This window comes from Hyperolius riggenbachi, chromosome 4 (assembly GCF_040937935.1).
Source record: "Hyperolius riggenbachi isolate aHypRig1 chromosome 4, aHypRig1.pri, whole genome shotgun sequence".
NCBI classification, from domain to species: domain Eukaryota; kingdom Metazoa; phylum Chordata; class Amphibia; order Anura; family Hyperoliidae; genus Hyperolius; species Hyperolius riggenbachi.
In genome coordinates this window covers 262,494,514-262,522,151 of record NC_090649.1, presented here as the reverse complement: position 1 = coordinate 262,522,151, position 27,638 = coordinate 262,494,514, and the positions used below count along the sequence as shown (strand labels likewise).

Genomic DNA, 27,638 nt, shown 5'->3' with positions numbered 1-27,638 from the left:
CCCTTCTACATTCAGACTAGGCCAATGTGGTCACCAATCTCACAGTTTGCTTTTTAGGCTAAAGCCCACCTACAGAGAACTTATACGACTTCCAAGTGGGATAAAAACATAGAAACCTTGCATTATAAAGTGGTATGAAACTCTGTATTTCTTATTTGCTCTAAAAGATTATTTACAGCATAAAATCTACTTCCATTATTTTTGTTGTTGTTGTAGCAGAACAGCATTCAAACAGTTAAACATAGCACTTACTTCTTCGGTGGAAAGCTTGTTGCCTCATCATCCAAAGAGGTGATAGCGTTATCTTTTATTTACATTTCTTTGTCTGCTACAATTTTAAAACACGGGCCCACTTTCACTTTCGTGATCTATAGGTCACAACGCTGCAAGGAAAGATTTGTGTCTCTCGCAGCGTGCAGGGAGGCGGGGGAGCACCAGGGAGGGCAGCCAGGGAGAGAGAGCTGCCCAATGGCAGCTCTGAAAACCCTGCAGGAACACCCCTGGTGGGCGTTTTAAACAGGGAATGCCTCTCCCTGTGTTTACCTCTGTGATAGCGACAAATATTGTCGCTAATTTTGGGGGGCTATAGGGCGGCAGTGGGGGAGTAGAGAACGGCTGTATGGGGACACAGAGGCATGTCATGAGGCAGAGAACATGCCTCTGTGTCCCATCTTCCCCCCATCTCACCACCTCGGGTTCTCTTTAAAGGTAACAGTGCTAAAGAGTTAAAGAGATAAAGGGCAACAATGGTTAATTTGCATATATTCAGCAGTGATGAACTGGGAGACATCTCGGAGCTCACTCCAACCTGAATTATCACAAATTCTTTCTGTTTTAAGAAAGCAAACTTTTGTTTTCCAAAGCGTTAAAGAGAAACCGTAATCAAGAATTGAACTTCATCTCAATCAGTAGCTGATACCCCCTTAGATAATAATCTTACAACACTTCTGTTAAGCCAGTCTGGGAGACTCTCTCTTCTATACATATATAGGGAAGCCATAGTGCTTCAGAATTTGCTGGTGATTGCTGACCCTATACTGATTGCTGACCCCATGCTGAGGGCCAGTGATTGGCCACTTGGGTGAGTGAGCCACACTGACAGAAGGGTGACACTCTTTACACAAGCAGGCCTGAGTTTATAGGCGAGCTGGAGGCTCCCGTGGCTGCTGGTCAGGAGTGTGGAGGGCAAGTACCACAGCTTACATGTTATTTTGCTTTATATTCACTTTAGGCTGTGCTTAGACATTAGATAATAGGCTGTGCAAAACAGAACCTGACTATTATATTTTGGCTGCCCAGGTTCAGACATCACTAGGTGTGAACACAAGCTATGTTGTCTTGCAGGTGGGTGGCCCCACCCTTATCTTTAGACATACTGCGATTTAGAGTAACTTCTGAGCTAGACAGGCATACTGCCAGGTAGAGTAGAACTTGCCAGATAAGGGATATGTTTTCACTGTGAGCTTATTTGGTTACTTCAGTAAACATGACTAAAGACCATCACTGTTTCTGAACAAAAGTGCTCAGACAGTCGTTGTTTTTATGCAGAGCCTCTTTAGCTAACAGTTAAATCAATAATCCCCATTTTTGAGCTGACAATCCATGTTTTAGTTTATGTTTATATTCAAAAGCAGTTGATGGTAAAACATGATGGAGTGTGAAGAGTTCATTTAATTTGATATGATTCCCATACATATATACATGCATGGCAAGAGGAAGCAAAAGCTAGAAGGTACATAATATTTTTGAAATTGCTTTTACAATATCACTAGGCTAAAATGTCTGTAATAAACTGTTATTTATACTTTATATACCCAACAGGTCCTTCCATCATTCTCACTATTTAATTCATATTAACAGAATGGGGTGGCAGATTCAAGCTTCTATCAATGTAAAATAACATTGGTGGGTAGTGGGACTTTACCGCCATGTAGGCAGGGCCGGATTTGTACTTTTTACCGCCCAAGGCCAACTATACCGTCTGTATGGTTGTTATCTCTATGTGACCCAATGAGAATTCTCCTTACTCTCCATCATTGGATGTCACAGACAATAACTATTTTAGTAATATGCGTATAGATATGTTATGTTTGCCATCTCTTTAATGATGGACCCATTGTGTCACCATGAGAGTTAGGCTGATGTGTACCTGCAGGACAGAGCTTACAGGTCTTGCAGGGATGACAAAAGTACAGGACAAATAGTTCAAAGGTTAAAGCTGTCCTTGTAGATAGGGATAGCTCCATAGAACAGCTTTAATGCCCCTCACTGAGCCGCCCCTAAATTTCTGGTGCCCTAGGCCATGGCCTAGGTGGCCTTGCCAGAAATCCGGCCCTGCATGTAGGCCTATGGCGCCTGCAAAGTTATTACATAAATACCTGCAGTTCTCCATTGCTCAGTAATCATTGAGCATCCTCAGCACAAGTTACTGAGGCCTCTCTGCATCTTTTCTGACATCACTATAGTGCCCTGTTACTTGCGACTGACAAGTTTTGTGAGAGAGGCAAAGAACTGCTCATACTATCACTCAGCACTTGACACTGTAGCCACTGGCGTAGCTACAGGTTTATGGACCACACCCCCATCTTCCTAAGAATATCATGTACCACCTGCAATGTTTTAATCTTCTCTTAACAATGGTATTGAGAGACTAGAGCTGATTAGTGTGAGCTGATGATTTGCCCATATCTCCAAATGTGTTGAACTGGGTTGCATTGGGTTAAATAGACTCTGTATGCTGTATTTCAGGAGCTGCCATCCTAAAACAGTTCTATTTTTATTGATTTTGTTTCTTCTACAACCTCCTCTGTTTTTTGTTTGTTTTTTGCAACTTTTTCTTCCTAGTAGACTGTAGGTGAATGTTTCATTTTCACCATTTTCTTTTATTTATAGCTTAGATCATGATCTTCAAAGTATTCAACATATCTTTCTGGGGTCATGATATCATCTCCAGTTAGCCTTCCACTTTTGTATTTGCAAAAATGTGTTCTTGGTTGGAAACCTTTAATTCCAATTCTCAAGCACAAGTTCCTGCTATGTCTTTCTCTCTTCTTTGTTTCTTTCTTTTAAATCTCTAATTAATTGTAGGATTCTTTTTCATGCCTATTTTTTTTTAATACACAATTTGCTTCTCTTCATTTTGGCATATATTCATCCAAGCTATTTCTTGTTCTTTGAGTCATTGCGTTTGCTGTTTTTTCCCGCCATAGCACTTTCAGACACTACTCACCTACCACTCATTCCTCTTTTCTGTCTTGGTCTATTCATTAGATTGCAATGTTAATGATAATCATCTTCACTATCACTCATCTTTAAGGCTGGTTTCACAGTGGGACGTTACAGGCGCACGTTAGAGCAGCCTGTAACGCACCCCACCGTACAGCAATGAAAAATCAATGGGCTGTTCACAGTGCCCACGTTGCGTTACTCAGTAACGCTGTGCCATAACACAACGTACTGCATGCAGTACTTTATAAGTGGCAGAGCCGCGTTAGACTGCTTGCACATGCTCAGTAATGTTGGGGAGGAGCGGAGAGCGGCCAGGCACATGGCTAATTAATATTCACTGCACTCAGTGACGTGCAGTGTTTACTTCCTGGAGCGGCCGCTCTGTGCGGCGATTGGCCGGGCGGGACCACGTGATGCCGCATGCGCCAAGAGTACGCATCACGGCATCACGGACGCCAGAGTGAGCTGCACAACGCGGCTCACTCTGACGTCCACATCAGAGAGCACCAGGCATTGCGTTAGGGGCACGTTATGCGACCATAACGTCCCCTAAAATGCAACGTCCTGGTGTGAAACCAGCCTTAACCTCTTTCCCATTCGTATCAGCTAATATTTTATCATGATTTTGTATCTAGCTGTATTTTCTTCAGTCAGCTTTATGTTTCAGCTATTATTATTGATTTTTACAGTACCATTATATTTTGTGTTGCTGCACAAGGTAAGAACAAAATAAGGGTGCTTAATAAGGTAAAGGTGATCAATGACATAAATGTGACTAATACAGAGAGGGCCATATGCAATTCACTTTTTCTCCTGAGTTTTTTCCTAGGTGATAAGTTCACCCCTTGTCAATAAAATGCATTTTAAGCAACCAGCAAACAAGAAAATACTGAAAATAATTTTAATAGTACCTCTTTGCCTACTTTTTGGTACTTTTTCAATTGCAAAATGCTGAAAAGTTATTTTAAATTGAAGATAAAAAATTATCTCCCCTAGGAGGAAACTCAGGAGAAAAAGTGAATTGCATGTGGGCCAGAGGGCCATATGCAATTAACTTTTTCACCTGAGTTTTCTCCTAGGAGAACATTTTTCAACTTCAATTTATAAAAACTTTTCAGCACTTTGCTTTGTAAAAAGTACCAAAAGTAGGTGAAACGTACTATCAAAATTTTTTAGTATTTTTTTTTTTTTTTGCTCATTGGTGGTTTAAAAGACCTTTTATTGACAAGTGTGAAAATATCACCCAGGAGAAAACACAGTAGAAAAGGTTAATTGCATATGGGCCAGAGTGTCTAACAAAACACATGGCAAGTGCAAGAAACAGTAGGAAAGAGAACCCTGCCCTCATGAGCTTATAATCTAAAGGGGTGGAAGGAAATAACAAGATACTGTAACATGCAGAGCTTGATCATTGGCTGAAGGGGATTGGCAGTAGACATGGGGTTGAGCAAACATGCTTCTGTTCGGTTCAAGAGTAGTTAGGCTGCACAGGTCAATATGTTCATGATTTAGATGGCACCAGCGAATACCAGTAAAGTAAAGGGGCGAAATTAAACTACAGCAGTGAAATGCAACACAATAGCATATGAAGCCCATCACATGTCTGATGAACATATTGCTATTTTTAAATAAAGGGGGCAAAATGTGTATGGCAGTGGGGAGGGTCCATTTTATGTGGATTTGCTAGTAACATGGGAGTGATGCAAATCCTTCAATGTACACCCTTGTGGGAATTCCTTCAATTACAGTGGCTTGCAAAAGTATTCGGCCCCCTTGAAGTTTTCCACATTTTGTCACATTACTGCCACAAACATGAATCAATTTTATTGGAATTCCACATGAAACACCAATACAAAGTGGTGTACACATGAGAAGTGGAATGAAAATCATACATGATTCCAAACATTTTTTACAAATCAATAACTACAAAGTGGGGTGTGCGTAATTATTCAGCCCGCTTTGGTCTGAGTGCAGTCAATTGCCCATAGACATTGCCTGATGAGTGCTAATGACTAAATAGAGTGCACCTGTGTGTAATCTAATGTCAGTACAAATACAGCTGCTCTGTGACGACCTCAGAGGTTGTCTAAGAGAATCTTGGGAGCAACAACACCATGAAGTCCAAAGAACACACCAGACAGTTCAGGGATAAAGTTATTGAGAAATTTAAAGCATGCTTAGGCTACAAAAATATTTCCAAAGCCTTGAACACCCCACGGAGCACTGTTCAAATGATCATTCAGAAATGGAAGGAGTATGGCACAACTGCAACCCTACCAAGACAAGGCCGTCCACCTAAACTCACAGGCCAAACAAGGAGAGTGCTGATCAGAAATGCAGTCAAGAGGCCCATGGTGACTCTGAACAAGCTGCAGAGATCTACAGCTCAGGTGGGGGAATCTGTCCATAGGGCAACTATTAGTCGTGCACTGCACAAAATTGGCCTTTATGGAAGAGTGGCAAGAAGAAAGCCATTGTTAACAGAAAAGCATAAGAAGTCCCGTTTGCAGTTTGCCACAAGCCATGTGGGGGACACAGCAAACATCTGGAAGAAGGTGCTCTGGTCAGATGAGACCAAAATGGAACTTTTTGGCCAAAATGCAAAACGCTATGTGTGGCGGAAAATGAACACTGCACATCACTCTAAATACACCATCCCCACTGTCAAATATGGTGGTGGCAGTATCATGCTCGGGCTGTGCTTCTCTTCAGCAGGGACAGGGAAGCTGGTCAGAGTTGATGGGAAGATGGATGGAGCCAAATACAGGGCAATCTTGGAAGAAAATCTCTTGGAGTCTGCAAAAGACTTGAGACTGGGGCGGAGGTTCACCTTCCAGCAGGACAATGACCTAAACATAAAGCCAGGGCAACAATGGAATGGTTTAAAACAAAACATATCCATGTGTTACAATGGCCCAGTCAAAGTCCAGATCTAAATCCAATCGAAAATCTGTGGCAAGATCTGAAAACTGCTGTTCACAAACGCTGTCCATCTAATCTGACTGAGCTGGAGCTGTTTTGCAAAGAAGAATGGGCAAGGATTTCAGTCTCTAGATGTGCAAAGCTGGTAGAGACACACCCTAAAAGACTGGCAGCTGTAATTGCAGCAAAAGGTGGTTCTACAAAGTATTGACTCAGGGGGCTGAATAATTACGCACACCCCACTTTGCAGTTATTTATTTGTAAAAAATGTTTGGAATCATGTATGATTTTTCGTTCCACTTCTCACGTGTGCACCACTTTGTATTGGTCTTTCACGTGGAATTCCAATAAAATTGATTCATGTTTGGGGCAGTAATGTGACAAAATGTGGAAAACTTCAAGGGGTCCGAATACTTTTGCAAGCCACTGTAAACCTGTGAGTTTATAAAAATAAATATATATAAAGAGTTAGATACTTTCCTCAGGCTTCCCCATCTCCCTCCACGTCACTCATACGGCAGGATGCCTACGGGGGAAGGGGGTGGGGGAACAATTTTCACAACATCGCCCTGTTAACAATTTAGCCTAGAAGCTGCCCTGCATCACTTTTCACTCATTTCTGGACCTCCCAATAATGATGTTGTACATTTGAAGTGCATAGCTTGCCCCATATGTCAACATTTTTAAATATCATTTTTAAATGGTGTCAGTTGAGCAAATAGTATTAGCCGTATATTGATCTGGTCCCTAAATACCTTATCTAAGATTTCTAAGGAGGCAAAAGGGTTTTCTTCAATATGTTTAAAAATGGACAGCAATCAGAAAACAGAAATTGACTACATGGCAAGCACCTGTCACAGCTCCCCATAAATGCAGCCCTCTTGGTTTGTGGGTTGACAAATAACACATGGCGTCCTATTTGCATGGCATGGCAAAACACAAAACAGTTTTCTTGGTCACTATGTTTTTAGTTTACATCCACTTGCTGCTTACCTGTATTGTTAATGGATAATATACTGATGGGACTCTTTATTGTGTTGTTTTTGTTTGACTGGTTGTTAAATATTGAGCCCCTGTGTGGGCTTTTATTAGCATGCTATGCTCTTTCTTATGATGTTTCATAATAAAAAACCTTTTGAAACTAAAAAAGACAGAGCTTCAGCCCTTGGGTTTATAAGAACATATTTTTAGCAGGGGAAAAGGGGAGCCTCCATAGTGCTAGTAATGGATCAGTTGAGGACAACATTCTGAAATTAAAATGGTGACTCACCAGAGAATTACAAAGGACACTATCACAGTATTCTGTGCATAATTAGGAACAACAACTTTGCCACAAAAAAAGAAAAATCTGTTTTGAAAGTTATATCAGGAAAAAGTTATCAGGTTGATTTAGGCTTGCACATGGTGGGAGCACTAGCTACTTTGAATAACAGAACTCTAAAGCCTGGTACACACATCCAATTTTGATTGGCCAACTGGACCACCTCCATGTAGTGAGACGCTCAACAGATTTTGAAGACTGTGAACAGATTTTGTAGGTGAGCTCTTATACTACATGAAAGTGGGTAAAATTGGGCAATCAATGGCCAATCAAAATTGGATGTGTATACGCACTCTTAGATACATACTATGTTGACTAAAGAAGCTTGATGGAAAGGGACTGCAACATCTATTACTTAGCAGATGGAACTTAAAGAAAATGTTATAAAGTTGGTTGAATTGGTAAAGGTGTACGGGTTTGTAGTACCAAATATAGGCACAAGGATATTCACAAAAACCTGGTGTTCCCTAAATGGGATTACAAGACATCAGATCAATCATCATATGCTCGTAGATGTAAGACTTGCCTCAACATCGTAGATGTAAAAAGCTGCTATGGAGAAGGTGTGCACTGCTTAGGGACAAAATTTAGACAACAAATTTTCCTTAGTAGAAAACAGCAAGAAGCAAGGCATAGGCGTTATGACTCAAACAAACATTAGCAGAATGAAAACATCAGAAAGGATCTTACCTCAGCATTCATAAGGGAGTTTGCAGCTGAGAATTCTGAAATATCAGGGGAGATCACTATCGTTGAAAAAACAGAAATGTGTAAAAAATGCAATGAAAGCTGCCGCCAAGAAGGTTTATGTCTTCAAAGAAGCAGAACAACAAGATACATGGTTTAAGCCTGAATATAAAGATGCAATAGCAAATAGTAATGAAACAAGTGGAGGATGTGGAAGAGGGATGCAAGAGCAAAGAGGGGGAGCTTAGGCAAACGTCCAACAAGTGCAACAGAAAAATGCAGAGAGGAATAATAAGCATGGGATAAGCATTTTATTAGTAAAAGTTCTGCTGTTTCTTTGGTTGCTTTAGGGACGTGTGACACATTAGCTTCAGGATCAGTGAAGTTTCTTACTTTAATAATCAATGGCCCATATGCAATTCTTTTCTCCAAGGTGATATATTTGCATCTTATTGTAAAATGCCCTTTAAGCCACCAGCAAATAAAATAATACTCAAAATGATTTTGATCATACTTTTTCACCTACTTTTATGTACTTTTTCAATTGTAAAATGCTTAAAAGTTACCATATTTTTCATAATATAAGACGCTCCAGGATATAAGACGCACCTAGGTTTAGAGGGCAAAAATCAGGAAAAATAACCCCAAAACTAAACCTAGGTGTGTCTGTGGTGCAGGGGCATCTTATAGACCTTTCCCCCCTCCATGCTGTCTCTAAGTTATACTACACTAATCCCTGCTACACCCACCATTTAAGCTACACTACAGCTACACACTGCGCTAACCTCTGCTGCCCACCAGCTAAGCTGCACTATACTCAGGGCCGGATTTGTACTTTTTACCGCCCAAGGCCAACTATACTGTCTGTTTGGTTTTTATATCTGTGTGCCAAAATGAGAATTCTACTTACTTTCCATCATTGGATGTCACAGACAATAACTATTTTAGTAATATGCGTATAGACTATGTTATGTTTTCCTTAAGAACTTTTATGTTATGCTTGCCATCTCGGTAATGATGGAACCATTGTCACACCATGAGAGTTAGGCTGATGTGTACCTGCATGATAGAGCTTACAGGTCTTGCAGGGACGACACAAGTACAGGACAGAGGGTTCAAAGGGTAAATCTGTCCTTGTAGATAGGGATGGCTGCATAGAACAGCTTTACTGCCCCTCACTGAGCCGCCCCTAAATTTCTGGTGCCCTAGGCCATGGCCTATGTGGCCTTGCCAGAAATCCGGCCCTGACTACACTACACTGCACACTACACTGCACTAACTCCTGCTGCCCGCCAGCTAAGCTACACTAGACTGCACTACACTAGACTAGCACTGCAGTCACTCTCACCTGATCCTGCCACTGCGTTCCTCTCCCCCTTGCTCTGGTCCTGCAGGTCTATGCATGATCCTCTTCTCCTCCTGGACTTTGCAGCTGCCTGCCGCCATACAACTTTGGTCTTCCTGCATGATCCTCTTCTCTTCTGCTATTGGATGATCGCCTCTTTGGCTTCTATAAACAGTGCCAGCTTGCAGCTATACATCTTTGGTGGTCTGTTGTTCCTGGGTGGCTCTTCCTTCTGATTACTGGTTCCCTGCATGACCCCAGCAGCGCACTTGCACTGTATGTGACCCTGGCACACGTGCGCCGCTGGGGTCATGCAGGGAACCAGTAATCAGGAATAAGAGCCTCCCAGGAACAACAGACCACCAAATATGTATAGCTGCAAGCTGGCACTGTTTACAGAAGCCAGAGAAGAGGATTATCTATTAGCAGAGGAGAAGAGAGTCATGCAGGAGGTCACCAAGGAAACGGATGTCCGCAGTTGTATGGCGGCAGGCAACCACTGAGTACAGGAAGAGAAGAGCATTGTGCGAGGAGCTGCAGGACCAGAGTGAGGGGGAGAGGAACACTGCTGCAGGATCCGGTAAGTATATTCAGGCGGTCACAATACTGTATCTTCTGGATGTAAGATGCAACCACTTTTTCCATTACTTAAGTTTTGGGGAAGAAAAGGTGCGTCTTCTATTCCAGAAAAATACAGTATTTCTTTTTTTAAAACAAGATTTTTATTGGGCAAATACAGCTGTACAGTACAGAGGCGCTGAGCTTTGCACCAGACCTATTTGAGTTTTATGCTCCGTTGCTATTGCCTGATGAAGCAGGAGATGCCTGCGAAACGCGTTGCACTTTCTGGAGTATATTAATACATTTTTGTTGTTTTGAATATACACAACACTGTGTCTGCTTGGAGGAGGTAAGTCCACCTCTGCCTCCTCTCATTTTAAATGTTTTAGAATATTTTATTTTTTGGTGTTTCTGTCTGCTTATACAGTACAGTAAATGCACCTCATCATTGCACATAAATTGAGTGTAGAATCAATTACAGATGGCCCGAACCTCCGAAATTTCGCAAAAGTTTGGTTCACGCGAATTTCCGCGAACCGCAATAGACTTCAATGGGGAGGCAAACTTTGAAAATTAGAAACATTTATGCTGGCCACAAAAGTGATGGAAAAGATGTTTCAAGGGGTCTAACACCAAGAGGGGGGCATGGCGGAGTGGGATAGACGCCAAAAGTCCCGGGGAAAAATCTGGATTTGACACAAAGCAGCGTTTTAAGGGCAGAAATCACATTGCATGCTAAATTGGAGGCCTAAAGTGCTTTAACACATCTTGCATGTGTATACATCAATCATGGAGTGTAATTAGAGTACTGCTTCACAGTGACACACCAAACTCACTGTGTAACGCACCGCAAACAGCTGTTTGTGTTGTGACGGCCATGCTGGACTGGTGCGCACCATGGCGAGAGTGCAGGCGATAGCGGTTTTCAAGCCCATATGGTCGCCAGGCTGAGGTAACTCAATGACAGAACAACAGTGATTGTCCAGCTGATCGAATTTGGTCTCTCCACAATGAAGCAATGACCTTATTATCTTTGGTGTGCCAGCCCCCGAGAGACTCATAGCCCACGGTCATTGCTTCATTGTGATACACAAGCCTCTTCACCACGGCAAGTTAACGATCACGAAGAGGAATTGACACATGTACATGCCTTTTGTTTTGTTGTTGCAGCCGCAGTGCAGCCAGAAAAATTAGGCAGGCATGTACACGCACCAGAAAAATTATTATAGCGGCCGCCTGGAGCCCTGGTGGACCCTGTTGGTGGTGGCGGAGAAGGCAGTCAAGCGGCCTGCAGGCAGAGACGCTGTGTGGGGACCGACTTAGTCATGGGGCAGGCAGTCACACGGCGTGCAGGCAGAGATGCTGTATGGGGGGTATTACAATGTGCACCTGTCACACACAGACAGGTACCGGACAGGCACAGTGACACTGCATGCGCTCACGTAGGTAGGTGGGTGCACTGAAGGGACCAAGAGGTAGGTATGCGCAGTGATGGGGATTACAATGCGCACCTGTCACATACACACAGGTACCGGACAGGCACATTGACACTGCGTGCACTCACATAGGTATGTGGGTGCACTGAAGGGAACAACAGTTAGGTATATGCAGTGATGGGTATTACAATGTGCACCTGTCACACACAGACAGGTACCGGACAGGCACAGTGACACTGCATGCGCTCACGTAGGTAGGTGGGTGCACTGTGAACAACAGGTAGGTATATGCAGTGATGGGTATTACAATGTGCACCTGTCACACACACACACACTTACAGGACAGGCACAGTGACACTGCGTACGCTCACGTAGGTAGGTGGGTGCACTGAAGGGAACACCAGATAGGTATATGCAGTGATGGGTATTACAACGTGCACCTGTCACACACAGACAGGTACCGGACAGGCACAGTGACACTGCATGCACTCACGTAGGTAGGTGGGTGCACTGTGAACAACAGGTAGGTATATGCAGTGATGGGTATTACAATGTGCACCTGTCACACACACACAGGTACTGGACAGGCACAGTGACACTGCGTGCGCTCATGTAGGTGGGTGGATGCACTGAAGTAAATAACAGGTAGTAGGTATATGCAGTGATGGGTATTACAATGTGCAACTGTCACAGTAGTAATTATACCACCAAGGGGCCAAAGGTCAGATGCAACTGACTGACAGGGCTGTATATAATGCAAGTGGGCCACACACACAAAAAAAATAGATCACAAGAACAACATTAGCTCTCAAACCAGCTGTTGAGGGGTGCTTTTTTAGCAATAAGAATCAGCAAGCAGCAAGCTAACAAGCCTACAAGAGCCTAACTAAGCTTTCCCTATGTGAGTCTGCAGCAGCTCTCACTTCTCTAATTACTGCAGGCACACGAGTTAGTGAAAAGCCTGATGCTGCCTGCCTTTTAAAAGGGGGGGGGGGCCTTCAGGAGGGAGTGTAGCCTGATTGGCTACAATGTGCCTGCTGACTGTGATGTAGAGGCGAACCACAGAAGTTCGCCGGGAACCATTCGCTGGTGAACAGTTCGGGCCATGATCTCTAGAATCAATATCAATGAAAATATTTCCAGCGGTTCCTAACATTTTTCAATTTTCCTCCCAACACCCCATGCCCCATCCAAACATTAACCTGAAAAAAACCTACATATATGCAAGCAGGAAATGATGAACATGCTATAAGAGTCCAAAATTACACTCTACAAAATACCCCATCATATAACACTCGGTCATCACCATCTAGTCAGATCTACATTTGAGGTTTCCCAGAGCAGAGCCAGGACAAGGCCCTCCAGCAACCAAGGATGAGACTCCAAAGTGCGCCCCTACATCCCTCCCACCCCAGCCTTCACACACTGATTGTTATTAGACAAAGAGGCCCCAGCACCTTAATCTGTAGTTATCTGGCTTGTAGTCAGTGCCATGTATCCCCTTTTCTTATTTATCTCTGCTTCAAACACAATAGGGGAATGATAGATGAGTGAGTTGTGTGTCCCCTCCTACGCCGTGTAGGAGGGGAGCCTTTCTCGCCTCTGCCTCAGCCCGGCTCTGATCCAGAGTGCTGTAGTTGTTCTGTACAGTACAATTCCGTGTACTTAAAGGGTTCCATAATAATACCTATTTCTGCTCCGTTATAATAATAAACTATCAATTTCCTCCACCTTACAAAGAACCTTTTTGTGTATGTACTCATGTGAGCGAAAGTTATACGTTTTTCCCTTTCAAACAAGACTCTCAGTTCTTTCTTCATTTCTCCCAGTGTAGGTATATTTGGGTAAATCCACCTGTGAAAAATTACTTTTCTGGCCCTAATAATTACAATATGAGCTAGTTTATTTGGCATAACTTTAGGTTCGGCATTTGCACCAGGCTAAAATATGGTATTTTAAAGATATGAAAATGATCTCCTGAAAACTCAAAAGAAAAAGTGAATTGCATATGGGCCAATGAGACATAATGTATAGGTATAGAAGCAGACACATCAAACTGAGGCGTATAGCATACATTTATGTTATGCCCACTACTTGGCCCTACTCACAATTGCATAGCCATAGCCATTTTTTCTTAGCGCCTTGCACACACTGCTGTTTGGTATTTAGAGATGGGAACTGTACAGTGGCCTAGGAGACCAGAAATTAACAATACTTGCAAGCCCCATACTTGACAAAGCGGAGGTTATAGGTGTTATTAATATTTATTCTACTATTATGTAATGTACTGTATATACTCGAGTATAAGTCTAAAATTTAGGTCTGATTCACTTCATAAAAGAATAGGGGTCGACTCATACACGAGTCACGGGCAACACTGAGCGCACTGAGTAATGTGTGTACTAATAGTGACATTCCCATTTGCAGCAATTTACCCATTGGTAAGTGACACTTTCAGGTAAGGCAATGCCAAGAAAATACAGGTCTGAAAGTCCTGGCTACAACAATTTACAAGGAAAGAGGCAGGGGAGAAATACTGGGCTGCATAAAAGGGAGTGAATAATTGCAGCCCTTGGGGGTCTGGAGGAGGTATTGGCTGCACTTAAGGGACAGGAGGGGTTAATGGCTGCAATACTGTATGCAGTGCAGTCATTAACCCCTCATGCAGTGGCGGACATACGGCCGTGCAGGCCGTGCCGCCGCACGAGGGCCCCTGAAGCTCCGCTGCTTCAGGGGCCCATTAAGTATTGCAGGTTTTTTTTATTTAATTTTTTTTTTTTATGTTTTATTTTTTTAACCTGGGGGGCCCAACTCCTGTCCTCCCCCCTCACCTCGCCCCCCCCCCCTCATGCGGCGGGAGAGCGGAAAATACAGGAAGTCTCCGGCCGGGGCGGCAGCTGCCGCTTGGTCTCCAACTTGGAGACATATCGGAAACTAAGCAGCAGCTGCCTCTAGCGTCTGCTGCAGCCCCTGCCGGTGACTTCCTGTATTTTCTGCTCTCCCGCCGGCCGCCGCGCATACCGGGAGGGGGGCCCCGAGGTGAGTGAGGGAGGATAGGAGTCGGGCCCCCCACCCGGATAGCTACCCACCCGGCTACCTTACCCACCCACCCGGCTACCTACCCCGCTACCTAACCATCCACCCGGCTACCTACCCGGCTACCTAACCAGGCTACCTACCCACCCACCCGGCTACCTAGCTACCCACCCGGCTACCTAACCACCCTGCCGGCTATCTACCTGGCTACCTACCCACCCGGCTACCTACCCACCCGGCTACCTAGCTACCCACCCGGCTACCTAACCACCCTGCCGGCTACCTACCTACCTGGCTACCTACCCACCCACCCGGCTACCTACACACCCACCCGGCTACCTACCCACCCACCCGGTTACCTTACCCACCCACCCGGCTACCTACCCCGCTACCTAACCACCCACCCGGCTACCTACCCCGCTACCTAACCACCCACCCGGCTACCTACCCACCCACCCGGCTACCTACCCACCCACCCGGCTACCTTACCCACCCACCCGGCTACCTACCCCGCTACCTAACCACCCACCCGGCTATCTACCCCGCTACCTAACCACCCACCCGGCTACCTACCCGGCTACCTAACCACCCTGCCGGCTACCTACCCACCCACCCGACTACCTAGCTACCCACCCGGCTACCTAACCACCATGCCGGCTACCTACCTGGCTACCTACCCACCGGCTACCTAGCTACCCACCCGGCTACCTAACCACCCTGCCGGCTACCTACCTACCCGGCTACCTAACCACCCACCCGGCTACCTAACCACCCCCCCGGCTACCTAACCACCCACCCGGCTACCTAACCACCCACCTGGCTACCTACCCACCCTGGAACCTACCTACCCACCCGGCTGCCTACCCACCCGGCTACCTAGCTACCCACCCGGCTACCTAACCACCCTGCCGGTTACCTACCTACCCGGCTACCTACCCACCCGGATACCTACACACCCACCCGGCTACCTACCCACCCACCCGGCTACCTACCCACCCGGATACCTACACACCCACCCGGCTACCTACCCGGCTACCTACCCGGCTACCTACCCACCCACCCGGCTACCTACCCACCCGGATACCTAACCACCCACCCGGCTACCTTACCCACCCACCCGGCTACCTACCCCGCTACCTAACCACCCACCCGGCTACCTACCCCGCTACCTAACCACCCACCCAGCTACCTACCCGGCTACCTAACCACCCTGCCGGCTACCTACCCACCCACCCGACTACCTAGCTACCCACCCGGCTACCTAACCACCATGCCGGCTACCTACCTGGCTACCTACCCACCCGGCTACCTAGCTATCCACCCGGCTACCTAACCACCCTGCCGGCTACCTACCTACCCGGCTACCTACCCACCCACCCGGCTACCTAACCACCCACCCGGCTACCTAACCACCCACCCGGCTACCTACCCACCCGGATACCTACCTACCCACCCGGCTGCCTACCCACCCGGCTACCTAGCTACCCACCCAGCTACCTAACCACCCTGCCGGTTACCTACCTACCCGGCTACCTACCCACCCGGATACCTACACACCCACCCGGCTACCTACCCGGCTACCTACCCACCCACCCGGCTACCTACCCACCTGGATACCTACACACCCACCCGGCTACCTACCCGGCTACCTACCCACCCACCCGGCTACCTACCCACCCGGATACCTAACCACCCACCCGGCTACCTACCCGGCTACCTACACACCCACCCGGCTACCTACCTACCCACCAGGCTACCTACCTACCTACCCACCCGGCTACCTACCAACCCACCAGGCTACCTACCCACCCACCCAGCTACCTAACCAGCCACCTACCCACCCACCAGGCTACCTACCCACCCGCCTACCCAGCCACCCACCAGGCTACCCACCCGGCTACCCAGCCACCCACCAGGCTACTTACCCACCCGGCTAAGGGCTACCTACCTACCCACCCGGCTGCCTACCTACCCACCAGGCTACCTATCCAGTATCCACCCAACCACCCATGGGAGCTGCGCGCCGGATGGAGGCTGGGACAGGAGGTCTGCTGCTGCAGGTGAGTAAATGTTTTTTTTTTATTATTTATTTTAGCAGGTGTATGTTCTGGGCAGGTCTGCCACATGATTGCGTGTATGTTCTGGGCAGGTCTGCCACATGATTGCGTGTATGTTCTGGGCAGGTCTGCCACATGATTGCGTGTATGTTCTGGGCAGGTCTGCCACATGATTGCATGTATGTTCTGGGCAAATTTGCTACATGATTGCATGTGTTTTCTGGGCAAATCTGCCGACATGATTGCAGGTATTTTCTGGGCATATCTGCCGACATGATTGCAGGTATTTTCTGGGCATATCTGCTGACATGATTGCAGGTATTTTCTGGGCATATCTGCCGACATGATTGCAGGTATTTTCTGGGCATATCTGCCGACATGATTGCAGGTATTTTCTGGGCATATCTGCCGACATCATTGCACGTATTTTCTGGGCATATCTGCCGACATCATTGCACGTATTTTCTGGGCATATCTGCCGACATCATTGCACGTATTTTCTGGGCATATCTGCCGACATCATTGCACGTATTTTCTGGGCATATCTGCCGACATGATTGAATGTATTTTCTGGGCAAATCTGCCGACATGATTGAATGTATTTTCTGGGCAAATCTGCTCACATTATGTGTATTTTCTTGAGAAAACCTGCACAATTATGTGAATTTTCTGGGGAAAGGGTCACCAAAACTTGGGCCCACTGTCTTTGCGTTGCACTTTTCAAGGGAACCTGAGGTGAGAATAATATTGAGGCTGCCATATTTCTCTCCTTTTAAGCAATACCAGTTGCCTGGTTGCCGTTCTGGTCCTCTGCCTCTTATTCTTTCAACCATAGACCCTGAACAAGCATGCAGCAGGTCAGGGGTTTCTGACAATATTGTCAGAACTGAGAAGATTAAGCTGCATGCTTGTTGCTGGTGTAATTCAGTTTATTACTGCAGCCAAATAGATCAGCAGGGCCGCCAGGCAACTAGTATTGTTTAAAAGGAAATAAATATGGCAGCCTCCATATCACTCTCACCCCGGGATCACTTTGAATTACAGTTAGCTCCGCCCTTATCCGGTCATTGCCACGCCCATTTTTTGCCGCGGCGCCGCAGGTTATAGCCGCACCCATTCGCGCGCCGCAGGTCAAGGGGGCCCACAATTGATATTTTGCACAGGGGCCCACTGCTGCCTGTGTCCGCCACTGCCCTCATGAGCCCCAAGTACAGCTATTAACTTTGCTGGGTAGACTTATACTTGAGTCAACAGAAAATTCCAGCTTAAGAGGGTTGTATATTGGAGTCGACGTATATACGAGGTCGACTTGTGTTTGAGTATATACGGTATTCTTATTTTAGGCAGAGAAGTTATTTGCGATGTTTGAGTTTTACTAATGTTACATTTTATATCGTTTTTAATGGGGCCCCAATATGTTGTTTTTTTGAAAAGCCTGTGTAGTTTATTTTGCATTTTTATCATAGCCTGATAATGTAGTCTTTTTTGCAGTATCCATTTTTCTTTGCTTTTGCATACTATAGAAGCATTGTAGGAAATTTTTGTCCACACACATCTCGAAGGCAATGTAGCACAAGCAGGGTTTAAACTTTGAAGTGCATCATAATTTTCTTTTCAGTTTTGGTGTGTCTCCTTGCTTGGGATTCATTTAAGCCATGCCAATGAACACTATTTCAATTGCCTCAAACACTGTTCTGCAATTGTCGGTTTAGTGCTGCAACAATCTCATCTATTTGTAAAATGAAAAGACTTTCAAGAGGGACTGCATATTGATCCAACCCTTGAGTCAGCTATTCAGCCACCCAAGAGAATTGCAGTCCATGTAAGACAAAATGTTTTCATAACACTGGCAAATCATGGAGTGGAAGACTTTACAGAACATATGACTGTGTCCATTGCTTTGAAATACCCAATAATCTCCAGGTCCTACTGACCCAGCACTGCCGTCAGCAGGAAGCATATAGATATAGACTGCATTATTCATGACCTCAGTCACACTAATATGTTTGCCATACCAGAACTAAATACCAACGCAGGTAAAAAGGGTGCATATGGTTAAAAAGGGTGCAAGTGATTGAACAGGAAGTCTCAGTACGAAATCCATATAGTTGAAGTCTCAGTATGAAAATTCACCTAATGGCAATAAGAAGTCTCAGTTTGAAAATCACACAGTGGAAGCCTCAGAGCACCCAAATTTCTCTGTAATGCTGCTAATCGTGGCTTTGTGGTGGAGGGCAGGGCATGTTAATGTTTAGACACCATGGGAGGTGAGGGTTAAGAGTGAGGCACCAACAGGGAGAGGGCATTAAAGGTTAGGCATTAGTAGAGGGAAGGTTAAGGTTAGGTATCGGTAGAGGGAGGGTTATGGGTTTTTTTCTAATGTGCACTATTAAAAATGTTTTTTAAAATTTAAAACAACTATTTTAGACTGGACAGTCAGGTCAAAAAAAAATGTTAATAACACATTGATTAAATTGCTATATTTCAAAAGCTGTGTGAAAAAGGTTTAACTTTACTATTGTACAGCAATCTGCAAAAATCAATGTTAGTTTTTACATTTACTAGCAAAAGTATGTCTATCTGGTCACAACTGGAAAGAATTAACTATAGGGGTAGGAAGTGAAGAAAAAAAAGATAAAAGAAGACTCGTAGAAAAGAAGATAGATGGGCAACAGGTAGAACGGAAACGTGGAAAAAGAGAAAGACTGGAGGTGGCTTCAAGACAGAGAGAGAGAGACTGATTCAAACAAAGCAATGGCTAGGGGCTAGCGATTTCCTACTGCATGCAAATTACGATTGGCATGATTCAATTAAGAAAACAGTGTAGGCTATAATTAGCTCACACAACTGCTTGAATAGCTTCTTAACATTTCCTCCTGATTCAGTTTGGGAATGTGAATGTTGGGGGCTTTGTTTAATGTGTAAAATTAGGGAAGTTGAGGCCTCCCCTTATCACCTGCTTCCAAGGCTATAACCACATATTGCTAAGCTGATGGTGCTTCTTTGCACTAATTATTTAAAAACTATTTGTAATCATGATGTTTTTCTAATATTTTTATATATATTTTTTAAAAATTCTAAAAATACCAGCATGCCCCCAAGCCTTTGTACATCCCTTCTTTACCAAGCAGACAAGTGTGGGGCTTCTTCACCTTTTGAACAATACCAACCCACATGGTCCATGAAATAGGGGCACTGCAAGAAGGGACCAGAAATGTTTACCTTTATCTTGCAAAACCCTTTTGACCTTTACATCTGTGTCAAGGACAATGGATTCAACCACTGCTCTGCTCAGGAAGGTGGGAGTAACTACCCATGGATATACGCCTGGGGGGATTTATGTTGGAATCTGAAATCCCCTTTCAGCGATCTGGGGGGATTCCAGATAGCCCCCCCCCCCTTTTTGATAATAAAAACACAATTTAAAAACATGACAATTAAAAAAAATGACATTTCCTACCCCCCAAAAAAATACTTACAGACCCATGCTGTAAACCAGTCTAACAAACTACCCTAGTCACTGTAAACCTTCAAATCTTTATCAAACTCCCCCTATGACCGTTTACTCCCCTACACTACCACCAGAATCTACAGAAATGCATGCAATATGCCCCAAAACCCATTCAGCAATTTACTCCAGGTAGTAGGCAACTTGAGAATCCAAACAACTTTTGAATTTTCTAGATGAAAAATGTTATCTAATGTTTTTCATTTGTTACATGACCCTGAGTTAATTCATTGTAATTTTGAATGAAATATAACGTTATAACTTTGTTGGCCAACTTATGTCATGTAGAGGAGCAGCATAGTCTGTGTGTGTGTGTGTGTGTGTGTGTGTGTGTGTGTGTGTGTGTTGTGTGTGTTGTGTGTGTGTGTGTGTGGGGGGGGCAGTTCCAAATTCCACATCAGGGCCCAGAGGGTTGTAGCTACGCCACTGCTCCTGATCCTGCAATTCCTGAAACAAATGCAGTTTTGTGGTTTTGCCTGCGACACCTCACAGCAAGTGTGCTAGGTGCTAGGCTGTCGCCTCCTTACCCGAACCCCCTATTGACCCATCCCCCAGTGCATAGAGAGCTGGATGGATAGACTGGATGCCCAGCCCTATCCAGTCCACCCATCCACCTTTCTGAGTGGCCACAATAGGATCCTGGGCAGCATCAGTGATCTCAAGGATGATGTGGGAAGCCTCTTTAGGTACAGTGGGATGCGAAAATTTGGGCAACCTTGTTAACTATTATGATTTTCCTGTATAAATTGTTGGTTGTTAACGATAAAAAATGTCAGTTAAATATATCATATAGGAGATACACAGTGATATTTGAGAAGTAAAATGAAGTTTATTGGATTTACAGAAAGTGTGCAATAATTGTTTAACTAAAATTAGGCAGGTGCATAAATTTGGGCATTTTATTGATTCCAAAACCTTTAGAACTAATTACTTTAACTCGAATTGGCTTGGTAAGCTCAGTGACAACCTGATTTACATACACAGATGAATCTAATTATGAGAAAGAGTATTTAAGGGGGTCAATTGTAAGTTTCCCTCATCTATTGATTTTCTCTGAAGAGTATCAACACGGGGTTCTTAAAAAAACTCTTAAATGACCTGAAGACAAAGATTGTTCAACATTATGGTTTAGGGGAAGGATACAGAAAACTGTCTCAAAGATTTCAGCTGTCTGTTTCCACAGTTAGGAACATATTGAGGAAATGGAAGACCACAGGCTTAGTTCAAGTAAAGGCTCGAAGTGTCAGTTGAAGACAAATCTCAGATAAACAGAAGCGACAAATGGTGAGAACAGTCAGAGTCAACCCACAGACCAGCACCAAAGACCTACAACATCATCTTGCTGCAGATGGATTCACTGTGCATCGTTCAACCATTCGGTGCACTTTACACAAGGAGATGTATGCCAGAGTGATGTAGAGGAAGCCTTTTCTTTGCCCACAGCACAAACAGAGCCGCTTGAAGTATGCTGAAGTACATTTGAACAAGCCAGCTTCATTTTGGAATAAGGTGCTGTGGACTGATGAAACTAAAATTGAGTTATTTGGGCATAACAAGAGGTGTTATGCATGGAGGAAAAACAACACAACATTCCAAGAAAAACACCTGCTATCAACAGTAAAATATAATGGTGGTACCATCATGCTGTGGGTCTGTGTGGCCAGTGCAGGGACTGGGAATATTGTCAAAGTTGAGGGACGCATGGATTCCACTCAGTATCAGCAGATTCTGGAGACCAATGTCCAGGAATCAGTGACAAAGCTGAAGCTGCACCAGGGCTGGATCTTTCAACTAGACAACGACCCTAAACACTGCTCAAAATCCACTAAGGAATTTATGCAGAGGAACAAGTACAATGTTCTGGAATGGCCATCTCAGTCTCCAGACCTGAATGTAATTGAAAATCTGTGGTGTGAGTTAAAGAGAGCTGTCCATGCTCAGAAGCCATAAAACCTGAATGAACTAGAGATGTTTTGCAGATAGGAATGGTCCAAAATACCTTCAACCAGAATTCAGACTCTCATTAGAACCAACAGGAAGCATTTACAGGCTGTAATTTCTGCAAAAGGAGGCTCTACTAAATTTTGATTTCACTTTATCTTTGTGGTGCCCAAATTTATGCACCTGCCTAATTTTGTTTAAACAATTATTGCACACTTTCTGTAAATCCAATAAACTTCATTTCACTTCTCAAATATCACTTTGTGTGTCTCCTATATGATATATTTAACTGACATTTTTTATCGTAACAACCAACGATTTATACAGGAAAATCATGACGATTAACAAGGTTGCCCAAACTTTCGCACCCCACTGTAAGTATCATTCTTTTTTATTTTTAGCTGACTCGTATTAACTTTAACTCTAACTCTAAATTTCTTCTTTGCTCTTAAAGAACACCCGAGGCGAAAATAAAATAAAATAATGAAATAAACAATTGTATCTATCTTCCTTCTCCTAAAAATGACTGTTTAAGATATTCCACAGTTTTATTTTATGTTTAACCATTTCCCTTCCTCCGGGACGAGTAACTATTCCCCCGCAAAATGCCACAACTCTGTGCAGGGGCGTAGGTACTACGTCCCTCCTGCCGTGCTCCCCCGCTCCCCCCCCCCTCGGTACCACCGCTCTGCCATTCATAAATCCCGTGCACGTCGTGCTTCCATTTCTGTACTAGAAGTATGGATGGAGCTGAAGTCACCACTGAGGACATCTTTTGGTCAAATTGTAATATTACATTCCCTTTTTTTTCAGTTAATCATCCCTAGTTACCTTTTTTTAAATTAACCCCTGACCTCCCACACTCCCCTAAAGTTACCATTTTTTTAATTAAAAAAAAACTACAAATAAAAAAAAAACATAAATAGTTACCTTAGGGACTGAACTTTTTTTTAATATGTAGACAGTCTAACTACTCCCTACAAACACAGTAGGCATCTTTTTTTGGGATATTTTTAGCACTAAGATATCCTTTAAGCACAGCAGAGCCCACAAACAGCCTAAGAAGCTGGTCCTCCCCATTGTGAGTACTGTCCCCCCCCCCCCCCCCCCACACACACACACACACCATAAAGAGAAGTTTCTCTGATGAATGAAACAGGGCATTGCAAATGTTATTAATTAAACATAAGTGAGAAAAATGTGAGATATTAATGCAAACGGTTACATAAAAAATGTGCAATTACTGAATTGGAATCCTTTCTAATAATAGCTTGACAAATGTATTTTTATTTTTTCAGGTATGATTTTAATAAATGAACACTTACCAGCTCATTACCAGAGCACTGTAAGAAATTGTGAGCTGATGCACAGTATGACTGATTATACAGTTCATACTGTTGACAGGCAATTTACTGCCAAGACTACAGTGGCAGAACTAGAAAATCAGATGTCTCTAAAATCTTTGAAGTAACAAAGGTTTAAAGTGTCTGTTGTCAGTTAGGATTTAGTAAAGCCAGTGTTGCACTTTTGTGCGTTCTGATATGATTGTGACCTACCATCAAAGAGGCATTTATTTATTGTGTGTGCGTGCGTGCGTGTGTGTGTGTGTTCATGAACAATAAAATCCTGTACATACCTGGCTTAGATCTGTTTAGTGCAGTTTTATGAGTACACAAGTATACGGAAATACTGAATCTGAAAGCAAAAAATGGAACCTGAATAGCTATTTGCCTTTTGAATGCAGAAGTCAGAAGAAAAGTGAATATTCCATAAAAAGCTGGATCTGACACATGGGCCTCAATTCACTAAGCTTTATCAAACACTTTATCACACGTTTGATAGTTTACCTCATGGGTAAAATCTAATTTTGAATTCACTAAGGTATTATATATTTATTGAATGTTTTATCGATAAAACGTTCAATAAATCTATGACACCATAGTGAATTAAAAATTAGATTTTACCCATAAGCTAATTTATCAATCGTTTGATAAAGTGTTTGATAAAACTTAGTGAATTGAGGCCCATGATGTCTGTGGATGTCTCTTTTTGGGAAACAAGTACAATGTTGAAGCTTTTGGCACGTGAGAGATTGTTTGTTGAGAAACATCTGTTGATAGTGATGAGCGGAATTTTGCTACCCTGCTAAACTCATATCCCCTTCAGATGTTATCATTGGACTGAGCTTGCTATTGCTGCCTCTAAGCAGAAGCATGCAGCAGCACACAAGTGGTGTATTCTCACCTCACTCTGCCTGCTACACAGCGTATGCTTTAGGCAGGGGCAAACCACTACAAAAGAGGAGTCTTTAAGACAGCTATATTATTATTAGTATGTATTCATGTAGCCCTGACATTTTTACAGTGCTTTACAGAGTTTACAGAAACTAAGGTGTTACAACAGTTCTTTATGGCACAAATTATTAACAGAAAGATGGAAATTTACTTGTTAATTAATCAGTCTTCACAATCAGTATCTGCACTGAACAGGGCAACCAGGTCTGCTATTTTATTGTTCCTATTACACAGATGCATGATGAAGAGAACGTAATGATCCAGTAGAATTATGCCCGGTTCACATTAGCGTTTTTTCCCGGAACGTAACCGAAACGTATACTGTACAAACGGAACGGATTTTAATGAATCCAATGTTAACCTATGGATCCATTCACATGCGTCCGTTGGTACGGATACGTTCTGTACGTTCGGGTCCACGGATTTAAAAAATGCTGCAGGCCCTAATTTTCCAGACAAAAAATACTGCAGCATTGGGGCAATGGGAAACTGAACGTTTCTACACACTAGTGAAGAAACGGTCCATTCCACGGGGGATGGGGGCATCTGCCGACGCAAATCTAGCGACGGGAGGGTGAAGGGAGGGTGCAGCAGCCGGGCAGGTGGGTGAGAGAGGGTTTATACATGCCTAATTTTCAGTAGTAGCTGGCGGTAGGGGGTTCCGTCTTCTTCCACGTCATGTGACTACATGTCTGCATCAGCCCATATTAAGCTTTGATCGCTACCAACTAAGCTTGTTATTAATCTCTTTTTCATTGTTTTCCCCTGCACTACATAGTGTATTGGTGAATTTGATCTGAGCATTGTTTGGTTCTCTCTCTCTCTCTCTCTCTCTCTCTCTCTCTCTCTCTCTCTCTCTCTCTCTCTCTCTCTCTCTCTATATATATATATATATATATATATATAATATTTTATGATCCCTTATTTCCCGGTGAAGAAATCATTCATATAATTATAAAGAATCATTAATGATAACTTATTAATTTACTACATACAGCTGTTCATTGTCAATAAGACTACACCCTATTGTTTTCCAGTTTCTCAGAAGTATGGTCCATGCTCTACATTCAGCCTGTATAAAGGGAGGTGGGGCCTCACATTTTTTTCAATTTAATGTTTGAATGGCCAAATAACAGTTAAATTTAAAAAAAATAATGTGGGTTCCCCCCTCCCAAGCCTATTTAATCCCTTGTCACCCATGCAGGTTGGGATAGCTAGATTGCAGAGCCCAGGCCGCATGGGTCTCCACAGCCTGAGCTATATCAGCCCACATGGTCCATGGTATGTGGGTCTCTGGAGGAGAGGGGCGGCCAAGCCTCCTCTCTCTCCCACAGCTCTTGTCCAATCTGTGGACAAGGGGCTTTTCTCCACTTCTGGTGCCCAGGAGGAGGTGGGGCTTCAATGCCCAGGGGGGTTGATAGTGGCATATGGGAGACCCCTTTAAGAAGGAGACCCCCAGATACCCCATGTGAAATGAGTATAGGGGTAGTAACATACCATTTACCAATTTCCACAAAGACTTAAAATGAAATAAAAATGCAACCAATCTATTTTTCGATCTATTGTCCGTTCACTTCTGAAGTCTGATTGATTAGCTGCATGCTTGTTTCATGTGTGTGATTCACTACGGCAGCCAAACACACCGACAGGACAGCCAGGTAACTGCATTATTTAAAAGGAAATAAATATGGCAGTCTCCACATCCCTCTCATTTCAGGGCTACTTTAATGCTGATTAAGCTGAAGTTAACAAAAAGTGCACACGCCCCCAAAATAAAACTAGAGGTTAACAACTCACCTTTGTGACAAATCAGGCAGCTTCACTGATTGCACTTATCTGCAGATTGTTTTGGTAGCTTCCGCACCATCTCCTGCTGGATGGCAATTTCTTCAGAGTCTCAGGCAATATGTTTTACAACATCATCATCTTGTCATACATGTGACAGAGCTATACATCAATATTTTGCAACAAAACAGCAACTAAGGAGCCACCAGCCCCAGAAATCTGTGTGATGAATTTCAATATCTCTTCTGAAATGTATAGTACTTGTATGTTGCATAATAACTAATACTCCAAAAATTAAAATGTCATTGTATAAGCAAATGTAAAGATCATAACATATTCTGTATCCTGAATGTCTGACCAATAACTTATTATATTTATAAATATTGTACCATTGTATTTTGGAAATGGGGGAACACAAAGGAGGGGAGAAATCAACAGGGATATTCTTTAGTGTGATGAAAGAAGATGAGTTGATTTCTGGCATTGGGAGGAATGATAGATTTGTTATATGACAATTAAAAATAATGTATTGAAAGCAAACCTAAACTGAGGTAAATACTTCCCCGGGGTTTCCTTGCATCCATGCGGTCCAGGGGCTCCCCAGCCAATCAGTTGTCCTGTGGTCACCTCAGGTAATTTTACCAATTGCGCCATGCTCTTCTGTGCATGTGCAGCCTAGTTGTGTGCGACACATTGTGCTCCCGTGTCGGGACTCGGGAGCATTCTGTGCCTACACAGTCTTACTGCGCAGGGGCAGAACATACACGGCTGCGAAAGCGTGAAGGCGGCGGAGCCACGCATGCACACAAGAGCATAACTGGCCGCACCTGACAAAATTACCTGAGGTGACCACAGGACAATGTAGTGGCCCTCAGACCATATGAGGCTGGAGGAAGCCCCAGGTAAGTATAAAAACTGCAGTATGTAACATCTCAGGTTTCCTTTGATATATCCAAAGCTACATACCCTATTTAGATTTTCTTTGGTCAAAAAGATCATTCCCAGTCATTTTTACTGTAAATGTAAGGTGTGTACACCTGACATAGCTGGCCTCTTTAGCAATCCACCATGACAAATTGCATTTGCCAGATGTATTTTGTTCCTGCAGGAGATTCAAATGAAGTTCCTGCATCAGAGTGCTGCTTATATGACAAACCCACACGCCTCTCCATAGAGCAACATAAGTGTCTGTACAGCATCTGTCACTAAACTGCCACCTAACTGTCATTTCTAGTGACAAATGTACCAAGTAACTTCCTCCTGGCCTCCTCTGGGCTGCTTCACAAAGCCAACAAGCAAGACCATCAACACATTTTATCCACAAATATTGCAGGGCAAAATAGTAATTACCGTATACTGAAAGTAAAAAAATATCATTTTTATAATTTTTAAAATATAACTGTTTGTATTTTTACCTGGCTGAAAAGGTGTCTACTTTTGTTGTTAGTTCATTTGGAAACATTTGTACCACTTGAAGGCTTTCTTGCAGTACTTTTTTTCCTGTGAAATGCTATATT

At 43.7% G+C, this 27,638-nt stretch overlaps 1 long non-coding RNA gene across 1 annotated transcript; it reads right to left on the bottom strand.

Annotated features, from left to right (window-relative positions):
* On the bottom strand, window positions 1-27,283 carry LOC137570706 (uncharacterized). Its single transcript, XR_011031148.1, has 3 exons — window positions 27,088-27,283; window positions 8,162-8,217; window positions 1-69 (listed from the first exon to the last, which is right to left on the bottom strand). It is a non-coding gene; the product is annotated as an uncharacterized lncRNA (long non-coding RNA).
* Window positions 27,284-27,638: the final 355 nt, after the last annotated feature.